Raw genomic sequence first — 14,066 nt, 5'->3', positions numbered from 1 at the left:
GTGTTTAGAAACTAACGGAGGACGTAATAAATGCATGGGTCCGTATTATTTGTAAGTTTTACACACATACCACAACACTACTGATCTTTGGGAGGTGAGTCTTGCTGATTGTTAGATTTTGAGCTACCTAGGCGACATATCTCGCCTTGGTTCAAAGAGAACAAATGCATCCAAAGGTATTTTCTCGAAACTCCAAAACGTTAGAGAATGGTAATAGGTTACCAATATGATCATTTACATTTATCTATCCAATGCTGTATATCTGCTGTTGTTTCAAGTTTTAACTGTGATCATCAAAGTTCTCTGTCATTTACTGCTTTCTAATTCAATTCCTTTAACAAAGTAGACATGGTTTTCGGATAATCTTTCTTGTTATGATCTTTTGTCTATACTTCGAATACATATTTGGCATAGAAATAGAATCATTATAGTGGCAACTCTTGATAAAAATACCCGTAAGTATCTATGCTCAAAGAGCCATTTTTACTGAATCATTCTCGTAGAGCAGTTTAACGACACCAAAAACGCCACATATTCATTGCACGACAATTCATGGATGACGTGGTGACCTTCTTCGTTTCCATAATACATAAAAACGCTGTTAAATGTAACTTTGATGCAGGGTTGTATCATGTGAAATCATTTGAAAAGCTCATAAAATAACGAGCCTGATTTCTCCATATGTAACTACACTGACGATAGGACTATTTTAAAGGCAAGACCGCAAAAATTTTACATACGCATTTCAGAAGAGTCTTCATTTGAATCATCTAAACTGACTAGTCCTAAGGTGCGGGCATTTAGATGATGTCGATACTAGATTGCAGTCGACATGCATTAGTCAGCTGTCAACATGGGCTGTTCATACAATTAATTTATACCCATTAAGTGCATGTTAATAGGAACAGCAAATTTGTGCTAACAATTACTTTCCAGTTTTTAAGAATCGGGCAGAGCGCTTCCGGATGAGATTGCTACTTCAATGACCACATGGAAACAGATGGCGTTATTTTTTATGATAATCTATGAAACCTACTTAACGTGATAGAATTTTTGAATTTTTGTGGATACTGTGCTATTCAAATGATAAGGACATGATTTTAGGCGAACTTAACGTTCGATCATTTTCAAATGATAATACAGGAATCTCAGATTTAAATACAAAAGGGCGAACAATCATGCCAATTGACACCAAAATAAAGGTTAGAGTAAATGACGTGATAAGACAAATTGCCAAATATTTATAGAAACAGGATTATCGTAACAACAATAATATTATATAGGGCTCAGCCCTTGGTGTCGCGCCAGGGGTTAAGATTGGTGGCAATGTTATTTGTATTGATTCATGATAAAATAGAATTAATTGTTACTTGCTATATTCGTTTGTATGACAACTATGCCCAGTTTCAATTTGTGACAGTTTCCCTCTGATGAAAGCAGTTCACGTACGTACACGATGTCAAACCCTGCAGCAGGTATAGATTTTCTGTAATGTGTAAAAATGTTGGACAAAAAGTGGCAATTTTTACCATGATAACAGCCTATTGTGTTAAACAAGGGACGTATTATGCCATCATTATCATTGCAATGGTAACCGCATCATTATCATTGCAATGGTAACCGCACTGCCCACCTTCCACTTGCAAGCTGAAAACTATAGCGTTCCATCTAAAATCTTGCAATTTTTGAATCTGGTTATTGACACAGGGGCAGTATTGTCCTTATATTTAAAAGTAGCCGAAGGAGCGAAGCGACCGAGTGGCGAGTGAGCGTAGCTAATAAGGGGGAGAGCGCGGGATCTCGCAAGGCGAAAAATGAAATTTTGGAGTGGAAATGGTGTTCTCTGGTGGCATCTTAGGTGAAATTTAGCTGAGACAGAAACAGTACTTTTCTTGTGTGTCTTAGACGTGGCTCACATACAACAAAACAAACAAACATGATTTTGTTTTGTTTGTATTATTTATGACACACTTATGGTTTTCTTTGCATTGAAGATTTAACATTTAATCTTAAATCATTTAATCTTAAATCACCTGCAGTCTGCTCATTTCATTGCTCATTTCCCAAAATCCGGACGAAAAATTCAAAATACCAACAGTATTCTAATAAAAACACATTTGCTTTTGTTAAAAAAACATCGGTAAGATAATTCACTGTAACAGTGTTCACATTTACGCAAAAAATGCGTATATAGAAAGCTCATAACAATTTAAAAAATGCGTAAAGAGTCGATCCAATTCGTAATAACATTACGCATTGGATTGTTATGAGTTATAATACGCAAACGATAATAGTAAAATGTTTGCGAAAGCACTCTCCGCGACTGAGCTTAGGCGACAACCAGACGAGATGAGTGCCCGCTTGACATTAAATTTGTTGCAACATTTCTGTTAATCACTCATTTTGTGTGGAAAGTTTCGGATTCTCTAGGTGTAGTCTGAAAAATTGGCATCGTAGCTCAGAGGCACGTTATCATGTCAGCTGTGCCTATGAACTTACTACGTTGCTAATATTAAGGCGACCGATAGTTTGTGAAACTTATGACACAAAGTGAGTGATTGACAGAAATGTTGCAACAAATTAAATGCACACCGTGCGCAATCATCGCGTCTCGCTGTCCCCGAATTTGATCAAAGCAAATATGCAGCATGGCGTCGGAAGGAAACAATTCTATTTTCTTTTAAATTTTCTTCACGAGTCCATGAAAAAAATATGATTCAGAGGGTTCGACGAAAGACAATAACGGGCAACCCAACATGGAGAACATGGAGAGGTGCAGTGAAATTGAACCCATGCCGGAATCCACGACGTATAACAACAGGGGATCAGTGCCACAGTGAAGCCGTGAGCCGTGACGATGATGTGCCGGTCGGCAACGGTCTGCAACACACATGCCTGTGACCGTGGATTCTAGTACGTAAAAATAATCAATGAAAAAAATACCCACTCAAATAAACAGTTTTTCTAAAAAAAACCCAGTTCTAGCTCATTGTTTTTAAATCTAGAAAATGCGTCGGTATTACTCTGAGAATAACTTGATTTGTTGAGAAGATCATACTCGTAGTGACGTTGGCAGCCAGCGCGGCGGCGGAAAACTATCTGCAGTCTCATGAACTTCGAATCGTCGATCAAAATCACATCTTTTCGGCGCTTTTCTCTCACAAATTCAGCGAAATTGAAGTTTTTCATACATAAACTAAATGTATTGTCGGAATCAAGTATACCTTTCGAACGGGCTTTCTTCGGGAAAAAATATTCCATCGGCAAGGTGCCAGTGGCCGACGCCACATTTCTTTTTGACGCCATCGTTAAAAATGACCTAAGATGACCTTCTTGGTCTTCTGGCCAGAGGTCCATATATCTTTCTTTCATGAATTTGACTTTGGTTATGTACTGTCTATTTACTGTCTGTTCTGTGCTGTTTAGTGTCTATGTTTACAACTATTGTCTTACGAATTCCGACCTAGTGTTATTGGACTATGGATTGGTATGATTGCGATTATTTTCATACTAATCAAACCAATTACACTGCTCGTAACAAATTAAAGACAACAGCATAGGCGCGTCCATCAGCCAATCACACTATTTAACAAATAAAAGATCGGGCTCAAAAAGCCACAAACGGGTATTTAGAAACTGTTTTATGTTTGTGCAGTTCCATGCGGGGAAAGGGGTCGCGAAACTGCTAATCGTACCCGTGCCGTCTAACAGCTGACAGTGCAATCCCGAAATTACAGGTCTATAAAAATAATCTAATTACTTTAAAAGTAGCCGGGAAAATGCAAAACAGCCGGGTTATTTACCCTGCACCCGGCTTCTAAGGACAACACAGTTAAAGTAGCCGGGGAAAAATGCAAAACAGCCGGGTTAATTACCCGGCACCCGGCTTCTAAGGGACCAACACTGTATATTATGAATCTGCGCATGCGTAGTCACTAAGCCGCTGGCGCGACTATTTACAAAACTAGAGCCATAAAACATGAGAGAACACATAACTTATTGATAAAATGCGGATGTATGTATATGTGTATGCATGCTTGCATGCATGCATGCATGCATGCAAGCATACATACATACATACATACATACATACATATATACATACCTACCTACCTACATACCTACCTACCTACCTACCTACCTACCTACCTACCTACCTACCTACCTACCTACATACCTACCTACCTACCTACCTACCTACCTACCTACATACATACATACATACATACATACATACATACATACATACATACATACATACATACATACATACATACATACATACATACATACATACATACATACATACATACATACATACATACATACCTACTACCTACATACATACGTACATACTTACATACATACGTACATACATACTGCATACATGCATGCAGCATGCGCATACATGCGTGCATGCATGCGTACGTGCATACGTGCGTGCATGCATACATGCATACATACATGCAATCATACGTACATACATACGTACATACATACGTACATACATACATACATACATACATACATACATACATACATACATACATACATACATACATACGTACATACATACGTACATACATACGTACATACATACGTACATACATACGTACATACATACGTACATACATACGTACATACATACGTACATACATGCATGCATGCATGCATGCATGCATGCATACATGCATTCATACATACATACATACATACATACATACATACATACATACATACATACATACATACATACTACATACATACGTACATACATACATACATACATACATACATACATACATACATACATACATACATACATACATACATACATACATACATACATACATACATACATACATACATACATACATACATACAAACTGAAGAAAATAAATACAATGATTATGTTGCGTCTGTTGCAGGAGATGTCAAGAATAACCCCAAGGGTTTTATCTACTTTTCTTCAGCCTGTATGAAAGGAAAAAGCGCATATTCCTGGTACTATAGAGTTGGATTGGTATGAAGCTTGTGACGAGCAAGCTCGGGTCGATATTTTCAATACCTTCTTTGCCAACACAGCACTGCAATCGTTGATAAATGAATTTTAGTCTGAACCCTAATTCACTCATAACAAAAGCATTAAGTTTTGTTAACATGTTGAGTATTGTGTGCTTCAGCATGGTGCAGGGAAGTAGCGACACACTATAGTTGATATATCGAATAGAAATATTGGGTAAAAATTATCAAATCAGCTTCAGCTTCTGTGCTCTACTTGTTGTTTTCTTATGACATGGCAATCATATCATTTAAGATCTTTCTCAAAATAAAAGTCATGAAATGCTTTAAATAATTCCACAGTTTGTTTGTTTCATTATTATTAACATACGAGCCTGTGGATGACATAACGATGCCTTTTTATTGAATAACCAACCACATCGTGGAACCTGAAAATGTAAATAATATTTGCAGATCCCCGTTTACACAGTGCGAACAATTCCAATATCCCTCTACCAAGCCATAAAAAATCAAATTACCCTTAATTCCACCACTCCCACCAAAGCAGTGTTTGTAAACGCAGACAAAGGCTTATGAAACTGTTAAAATTAGCTCAATCAATCGGGGTTATAAGATCTAGTAAAGATATGAGTCGACCATAAGATAATCTGCCACTGGACTTTGTCCGATTTGTGCTTGAGCAGGAAACGAACCCAATTCAAATGTGGTGTGGTATATTCGTATCATTGGGTTCTAATTAAGCATTCACTGCGCACATTTAGCATAACACCCATGCTTAGTATCTTTTTCATGTATGTATCAGGGTAACGAAATTTTCCATTTCACAAGTGAAACGAATCGAACCATGGAAACGAACGTCTTCCAATATCGATATACTGTCCCGCTTTTAACGCGGTACTTGATATTGTACCAGGATCGCGGCTTCGCCTCTCATAGTGCTTTAGGTTCATGTAAACTCTACTGACATTGCCATGAGCATAATTTTAGGGTAAATGGATTATACAGACGAAACTGCCAATGATCCTGAATGTTGCTTGATCGACACTCATAATGATGAACCGTGCCTAGAAAACACCGAAAAGCTGTGTTAGTCGTGACCCTGGCCTGTTTTCGCTGGTTTTAAAATATAGGTTTACGTACTGGCAAATGTCAGTAAGTTTGTAACTGTTCTGAGCAATAAGTACTGCATTTCGTGCAGGTTATATTCATTATTCATAATGTTATCCATCGACATGAAGAGTGTTCACGGTAACAGTTGATTTCCAGAAAGTACAGTTTTCATTTCTTGACCAACAACCAAGTTGTTTTCTTTACAGATAAATATCGTTGGTTCCTTGTCCTACTTCATGACGGAAGTTTTGCTGTGCTATATTGTGAAACATTAGAGGGTCTTATGTAGCAATACTGTAAAGTTCATATATAGAAATTATTGTACGCGTCTAGAGCGGCAGTTGGTTATGATGTGTACCAAGCTTATTAGAACAAAGAACCAACAACACAAAGAATGTTTCTTCAGATTGAATGTCAAAAGATCTGAGAGATTATGAGGGGAGAGGTATCGGTTCTTGCAACGATATATAGGCAGAGTAAAACAGTTAACAAGTTTAGTGTAAAACAACAAGTAACAAAATGAAAATGAGCACAATTCAAGGCAAATACAAGCGCGTTTAACTGGCTTTATTTACACCAAATCAATCTACATAAAACAGAATCCAAATAGAGTTTGAATACATTAGTATGCATAACCATTATGGATGATTACATTAAACTCAAATATGGCGGAAGACGAAATTAATCTTGCGGTGTACTTCTTTCAGTATTGCTTAGATAGCTTAATACCACTTTTGACGTCAAGTTGACATGAAATTAGTATCTGGAAATGGACAAACATGACGTGATTATAAAAAATTATTTCCTTCAAGTTTAAGGTCATTTTTACTCTAGAATGTCGTGTGGAAAAATTAGTAAGCAGATCGACTTTCCCAAATGGTTGATTTTGCCAGAAGCAATTGTTGACGTAGATAGTTGTGAAATTTTGGATGGATGTAAACGGTACTTGACGTAGGAGGCGTCCTCGCACCATTGGTGACATAATGTTCTCTGCCAAGAATGTTTTTCTGTCCAGGAACTCATACCATTTAATGCAAGAAAACGCTTACATCTCTTTCTGAACTTTACTTATAGTAAAAATCATGTTACAAATCGAAGAAAGTGGACTCTCTTTATTGAAAGGCTTCTATTTCCTACAGTTTTCGAAAATGACATCATTTTTCACGATTTTCCAGTAAACGTTTCATCTTAACCGTACGTGTACTTACGTCATTAAGGAGACTTTCCAACTTTTACCACAACAAAATAGGATAAAACGATACTAATATGTAAGATATACGAATTGAAAGATTCAATAATGTATAGAAAGTAAGTTCACGCCTTTCCTATAACACTGTACACTTCTTTCACAGTATGCGCCGAACGTAATAGAACACAGTTTATTACATTTTTAGGAAAAGCCACAAACTCTGTAGCCTTAACCGTCTGTAAACTAAATAAATTGAAGTTGGTAGGCAAATAGTGAAGGATAATATGAGATTTATTTGCAGCGCAATGACTTCTTTCAATTATTTTCCCAGAAGTATTCGAGATATTCATCACACCAGTAAAATGCAGCGGAACATCATATTATAAATACACTCAGTTTATTTAAATATATACCTACTAAAGTATTTAAAGTTCCATGTCTCCTTTTCTCGCAAAGTCTGATCTGTACTTACACAAAACCATACACAATACTTCCGTTTGTAACTCTCTCTCTCTCTCTCTCTCTCTCTCTTGTATTAGGGTAAATGCATACGTGTTTCTGAAGTGAGTCGTCCCTACAACACTGTTTGTTACGAAGACCAAACGTCGCACGGAAAGTGATTGTTTCCAATAGTCTCTCGGATGCCTGATACAAGTGTAAGTTGTTACCTGCATATAACTGCTAATTCTAGGGTTTAAAAGGAAATATGACTCATCTGTATAACGCATCTAATCCAAATTTCTCCGCTTTCACTCATCACGATAGCACAGAAATAACACCGCAATATTCGTAGAAGTTTTCAGCATTTGCAGGTGTGTTGGTTGCGGGTTGAAGATTATCTTGGTAAAAATCTCCACATATTTACATAGACGCTGTCGTCTTCCTTTAGTGTTACTGTCGCCATGCCGACAGTGATCATGACTTCAACAGTCCTGGTTTTGACTTTGGGGTCTACATATCGCTCATCAAATTTCGCCTTTATATCGAAATCTGAGAGGGCGCTTTTGCAGTCTGTGACCAGAGTGTGCCAGCAGAGACCTCGATAGTTGTAGTGACGTCCATCGAAAGTCGTGATGTGTGGATCTCCTTTCACGCCAGCAGCTAAAACGAAAAAGTAGGAAGCGATAAGGCAATTTTTTATATCTGCACTTAGTGATCCTCTGCTGCTTTGGTGTAGATAGACATTACACTTGTGGATTAGAACAAAGTCAATCATTCATTCATTCAACAAATGCGCACTTGTCCGGTTGTATTACTCATCCAGAAATTAACCCAATATTCCCGGGATATAAGTTACTTACTTAAGTCCTTCAAACACTGAGTAACGATTCTCCTGATTTCTTGGGTACAGGCGTCCCGACCAATCAGATCGCTGTATTTGCACCATCAATATACTGGTATGATATAAATCCTCATGTCGTGTTTGTGAGAGATTGTTGTATGGGAAGAAGGGAGAATTCTTTTGAAAATGTATCGATGTAAATGCATGTAAAATCCTTTATATCGTCAGATTAATTAATTATCAAATATCTCTACTCACTGTGTGCAATGCTGGGATTAGGCCAAAAAAAAAAAATTGTGTGTTTCCTGTAACATGCTCTTCAGAAATAGGGTAGGTAGGTAGGAAAAAATTATTTTTGGTAATTTTTTTTTCTCTGCAAAAAAGAAAATGTGAAAATTTTAATACCTTTCGACAAGGGTCAAGGCATCGTCATTGTCAACACAAAAGATTACATACACGAATGCAAAAGACAATTACGCAACACTCAGTATTATACACAACTAGACAGTGACGACTCAGAACAAACAGTAAACAAAGTACACGAACTATTAAACAAAATGTACGAGAACAAACACATCGACCATGATACTTATAAGTATCTCGATCCAAAAAACATAAAAATCCGTACCCCGCAGTGGTACTTATTGCCTAAAATTCACAAACCGCCGCCTGAAAACTCAACGTTTGCAGGGAGACCAATATTTAGTGGCTGCTCCAGTCCCACTAACAGAATTTCAGAATTCCTGGATTACTTCATAAAACCACTGGTCCAGCAACAACCGTCAAATATAAAAGACACAACAAACTTCATACAAGAAATAGAAAAAACAAATTTCCCCCAACATGCATTTCTTGTAACACTCGACGTGGTGTCAATGGACACAAACACAATTCACGACGAAGCGATTCAGCTAGTCAGGGAAACATTAAACTCACAAACCTCGCTTCAAACAAATTACGGCATCACAAAACCATCACGGAAGACTTAATAGAAATGATTTCACTCATTCTAAAACACAACAGTTTTGAATTTAACAAGCAATATTTCCGCCAAACCCGCGGCTGCAGCATGGGATCGAATGCCTCGCCAGAGATAGCAGACATTGCTTTTCATGAACTTGAAAAGAAAATAATCGTAAACAACCACAACAACATTCACTTCTGGAAAAGATTCAGAGATGATGTCTTTGCAATCTTTCTGGGAACACAAACCGAACTCACTAACTTCATTCAAAAAATCAACACAATGCACCCAACGTTTAAGTTTTCATACGAAAACTCAACACAAGAAATTACATTCCTAGATGTAGTAGTTTTCAAAGGTGCAAGATACCACAAAGAAAATATCCTCGACATCAAAACACATACTAAACCAACAGACACATTCCAATTTCTACATAGAGAATCTTGTCACCCGACAGCAACATTTAATGGCTTTATCAAAGGTGAAATCCTTAGATACGCTCGCACTTGAAACAACAATGACGACTTTACTAAAAAGTCGCTTTCTTTAGAAACAAACTACTCGACAGAGAATACAAAAACAATGAAATCACGAATATAACAGAAAAAATAAACCACAGTATTCGTAATACACTAACAAACTGTACAAGTACACGTAAAGAAGCAACAAACAAACTCATCTTCAGTACAACATACAGCCTTACATAAAAACAAAAGATCTTAAGGGAAGTCTTTTGAAACATTTGGCTGAACTGGAGAAGGACTCAACACTAAGGAATCTATTCCCAGAATCACCAATCATTGCTTACAAGAGAAACAAAAACCTAAAAGACACACTAGTCATAACAAAATTTACAGAAGTAAAGAAACAAAAACCAAACAAACCAGACCACCAAACGGACTCACAACGAGACCCAAACATTGATATTCTTGCCTCGCTATTCGAAGAGCAAGACCACTAAAATACATTAAAATAAATTTTCACAAACACAAACTAACGAAAGAATCTACATTGCGACTGATGAGAAACCACACTTGGGTTTCGAAACGCAAGCGTCAAAGGGCCACTCATCAACTTTGTAACACCATAGGTCCGGCTGCGTCTCGCCATAAGCTTTCCCCACACAAACAAAACATTACCGTACACACTAATCCAAACTTCCCTACAAATATCCGAGGCAAAACAAACATTTTCATTAACACAAAAAATCGGATAAAAATGTAGGAACACATTTTTGAAACGAATCAAACACAAACTCGACACAAAAACATTTTGGATAGTTAGGTGGGGAGCCTCTTTCACACTTTTTACAATCGCCATAAGCTTTCCCCACACAAACAAAACATTACCGTACACACTAATCCAAACTTCCCTACAAATATCCGAGGTGAAACAAACATTTTCATTAACACAAAAAAATCGGATAAGAATATAGGAACACATTTTTGAAACGAATTAAACACAAACTCGACACAAAAACATTTTGGATAGTTAGGTGGGGAGCCTCTTTCACACTTTTTACACTTTTTCTTGAACGTGATCGCATTTCTCACATGTTACGGAAAACACGCTTGCACAACCAGTCGCTATTGTTGTTTAATGACGTCATGAAATCACGCGTGATTTAAAACTTTTCCCAGCCAATCTCGCGGGATTTGTTTTCAAGGTCCAAAAAAAAGTTTAGGGTCGGGGGGTTTGAACTAGGGTAGGTCGGGTTACCGGAAACACACAATTTTTTTTTTAGGCCTTAAGTACATGTAATGTGGTATTCATGTTAACACTCATACTTACTCAAGAGACTGGAAAAGTGATGTTTACCATCTGGATCTTTGCCATATTCTTTTGTATGTCCGGAATCTTTTCTTTATTTCAATGGCCACTGCAAGGTATGTGATACGTCAATGTAATAACTTTTAGAATTAAACAGGTTTATGATGCATGTGCATAACGATGAAAAATGTTTATGAATCAAGGTTTATCTGACAAACAATCTGAATCATAAAATACAGACGGTAGAATTAATATGTCTGCATGTTCTTATTAATGACTTGATCTCTATTTACTTTACACTACTGGTAATTCATGAAGTCTTCGGGCTCAAACTCACACTGACAATTGTCACGATCAGAGTCTTTTAGGGTCTGTTGAGGAACCTGCATTAGTAGTGCAAATGCACAGACAAATAGAAACAGACTTGCAACGGGTATTGTTAAAGGCGTGAAGCGGTTACGTAAGTCATCCATGTTCGGCTCGCCTCAGGTAGCTCTCGCCTCGCTTTTGCGAAGAATGCCGACCATGCACCCTTCGGTAGTTTCCGGATTTTCGCCAATTTTTAAGCGAAAGTATGTTCAGAAAAGTTTGTGTTATTGTTGTTATGTGGTGCTGAGTGGAATCGGCATGCTGGCGAAAACGGGAAAGTTTTGAGCTTCGGGAAAGTGAGTTATACCATTTTAAAAATTCCTCTCACATTTTTATGAATATATAATGAGTGTGTTTCTTCTATCGATACTATCTGGTTTTACTCAATGGTTTACGGTCAGTCATATCGTCTATTAAAAGTTGGTCATTGAAAGACGTGTTTATGAAACTGCGGGCGTGTTATGTTTTGATTGGCCTGAAGCTGTGTTTCTGTCCTGAGAGCTCACAAAGTAAGTATGGTTACTACGCGACTGGCAGCACGATGCCATCTCGTCGTACTTTTTGCATAATCTCGTGCAATTATCAACCACGAACAAAGGTCTCAAAAAAAATCTAACACCTGTGAAGCTCATTTTTATATGAAAAGGCCATAGTCTACCGAGACGACCATGGAACAAAAGCCATGCCGCGTTGCCAGTCTGTTTCTTCTATTTGTCTGTGTACAAATGTAAAGAAATTCTATGCTTATATACTGGAAAACAAAGCCATGATTTGTGTTTATGAGGCTGATGTTGGGAGGACTTATCAAATCCTACTGTAATCAATTGACAATTAAAAAGCATTGACAACATGTGACATTGGGTAGAAATCATTACTGATTGATATTCTCGAATAAGGGTTACGGTTTATTGTATTCTTCGGTCACGGTTTCAACAATATTAGGAACACTGTACATTAATATTATTTCTAAACAAGTTGGATGGATTGGTACCTTCTACTTTTGTGCAGTAGTTTGACCACAGCATTTCAAGTTCAGGTAAAAGGTTAATATTGCAATTTTTTACATTTGGATTTTCCAGAAAACCTGACATACTATAGGGTCTACAGCACTGAAAGTGTCTGTTCAACAAACTCTTAATTGTACAGGTTCAATCTGGTTAACTTGTGAATGTAAATGTAATAGCTACTGCTCATTTTCTTCAACAGGTGGTATACTCACCTTTATCGTCGATATTGGGAGGCCAGTCAGTTACACGAGAGGTACCACCATAGGAACACGTATGGCCCTGGACATCAACAATAGATTTCACACAACCTCTGCTTTTACATGGACAGATTAAGCTTTCCGATGTATTTCCAGTAAAAATAATGAGCATGTTACCGGATTGTATTTGCATTTCAGGCAAAGCTTGATTTCATAATCAGAACCGGCAATGGAAAACTGGCCGGCTGTAAACTCTACTGCTCTTAGAAATACTCCAAAATCAAAAGTACAACTGCTGGAATCGTCTAAGTCGCCTTGATGAAATACTACAACTCTTTATCGATACCTGAGCTGTGCTCATGGAAACTAAATGAATATGCAGCTTCTTATTTCCGATAGGCACAGATTACATCGTTTGTTTATGTCACAGTAAAGCAGCAGCACACATCGTAAACCATTAGTTCCGCGGTTTTCCAACGGACAATATAACACAGCAAAAGATATTGTTAGGGACTTATCAACTTTGCAAAATCAAACATTATTTCCTCCGCTGTAATACCAAGACATTTACTGAAGTTTAGTAATTCAATGGGAATTTAACCCTACTTGTGGCAACGAGTACACAGAAATTACAGTAAGTTCAAAATCACTTTGATAATGTTGAATTCATGCCAAAATAAATGTGACTATGTAGTATCACTGCGATACCTTACCTTAAAACAAACATTGCATGTTCGGAACCGGATCTTTTCCACCATATCCATTTATATGACGACGGATTTAAACTATTTGGTACAAGTTGCATACCACTTCTTAATTTCTGACATCTGGCATACACTATTACTCCAAGATGTGCTGTGTCCGGATTAAATGCAACTCTGTAGCTTATCCGTTGACTTTTGATAGAAAGGACAACATAATAAGTAAACATTTTCTTCAATTTAATTTTTATATTCCGATTCCTAGACCGGAGTAAGACACTTGTGTACCACCACCTGTGACGTTGGTGTTTCCCGAAAATCAGCAAAGATACTTCAGCTGTTGTAAGCAAACCTCTTCCTTTCCATGTACCAGCTAAATTTGACTGACATGAATCTGAAGGCCTTGTGAACTGAGAGATCATGTTGCTCAGCAAACTGATGAAGCCAGATATGAA

This window comes from Ptychodera flava, chromosome 5 (genome assembly GCF_041260155.1).
Source record: "Ptychodera flava strain L36383 chromosome 5, AS_Pfla_20210202, whole genome shotgun sequence".
Taxonomy (NCBI): Eukaryota; Metazoa; Hemichordata; class Enteropneusta; family Ptychoderidae; genus Ptychodera; species Ptychodera flava.
Note: the sequence above shows the minus strand (reverse complement) of the source record.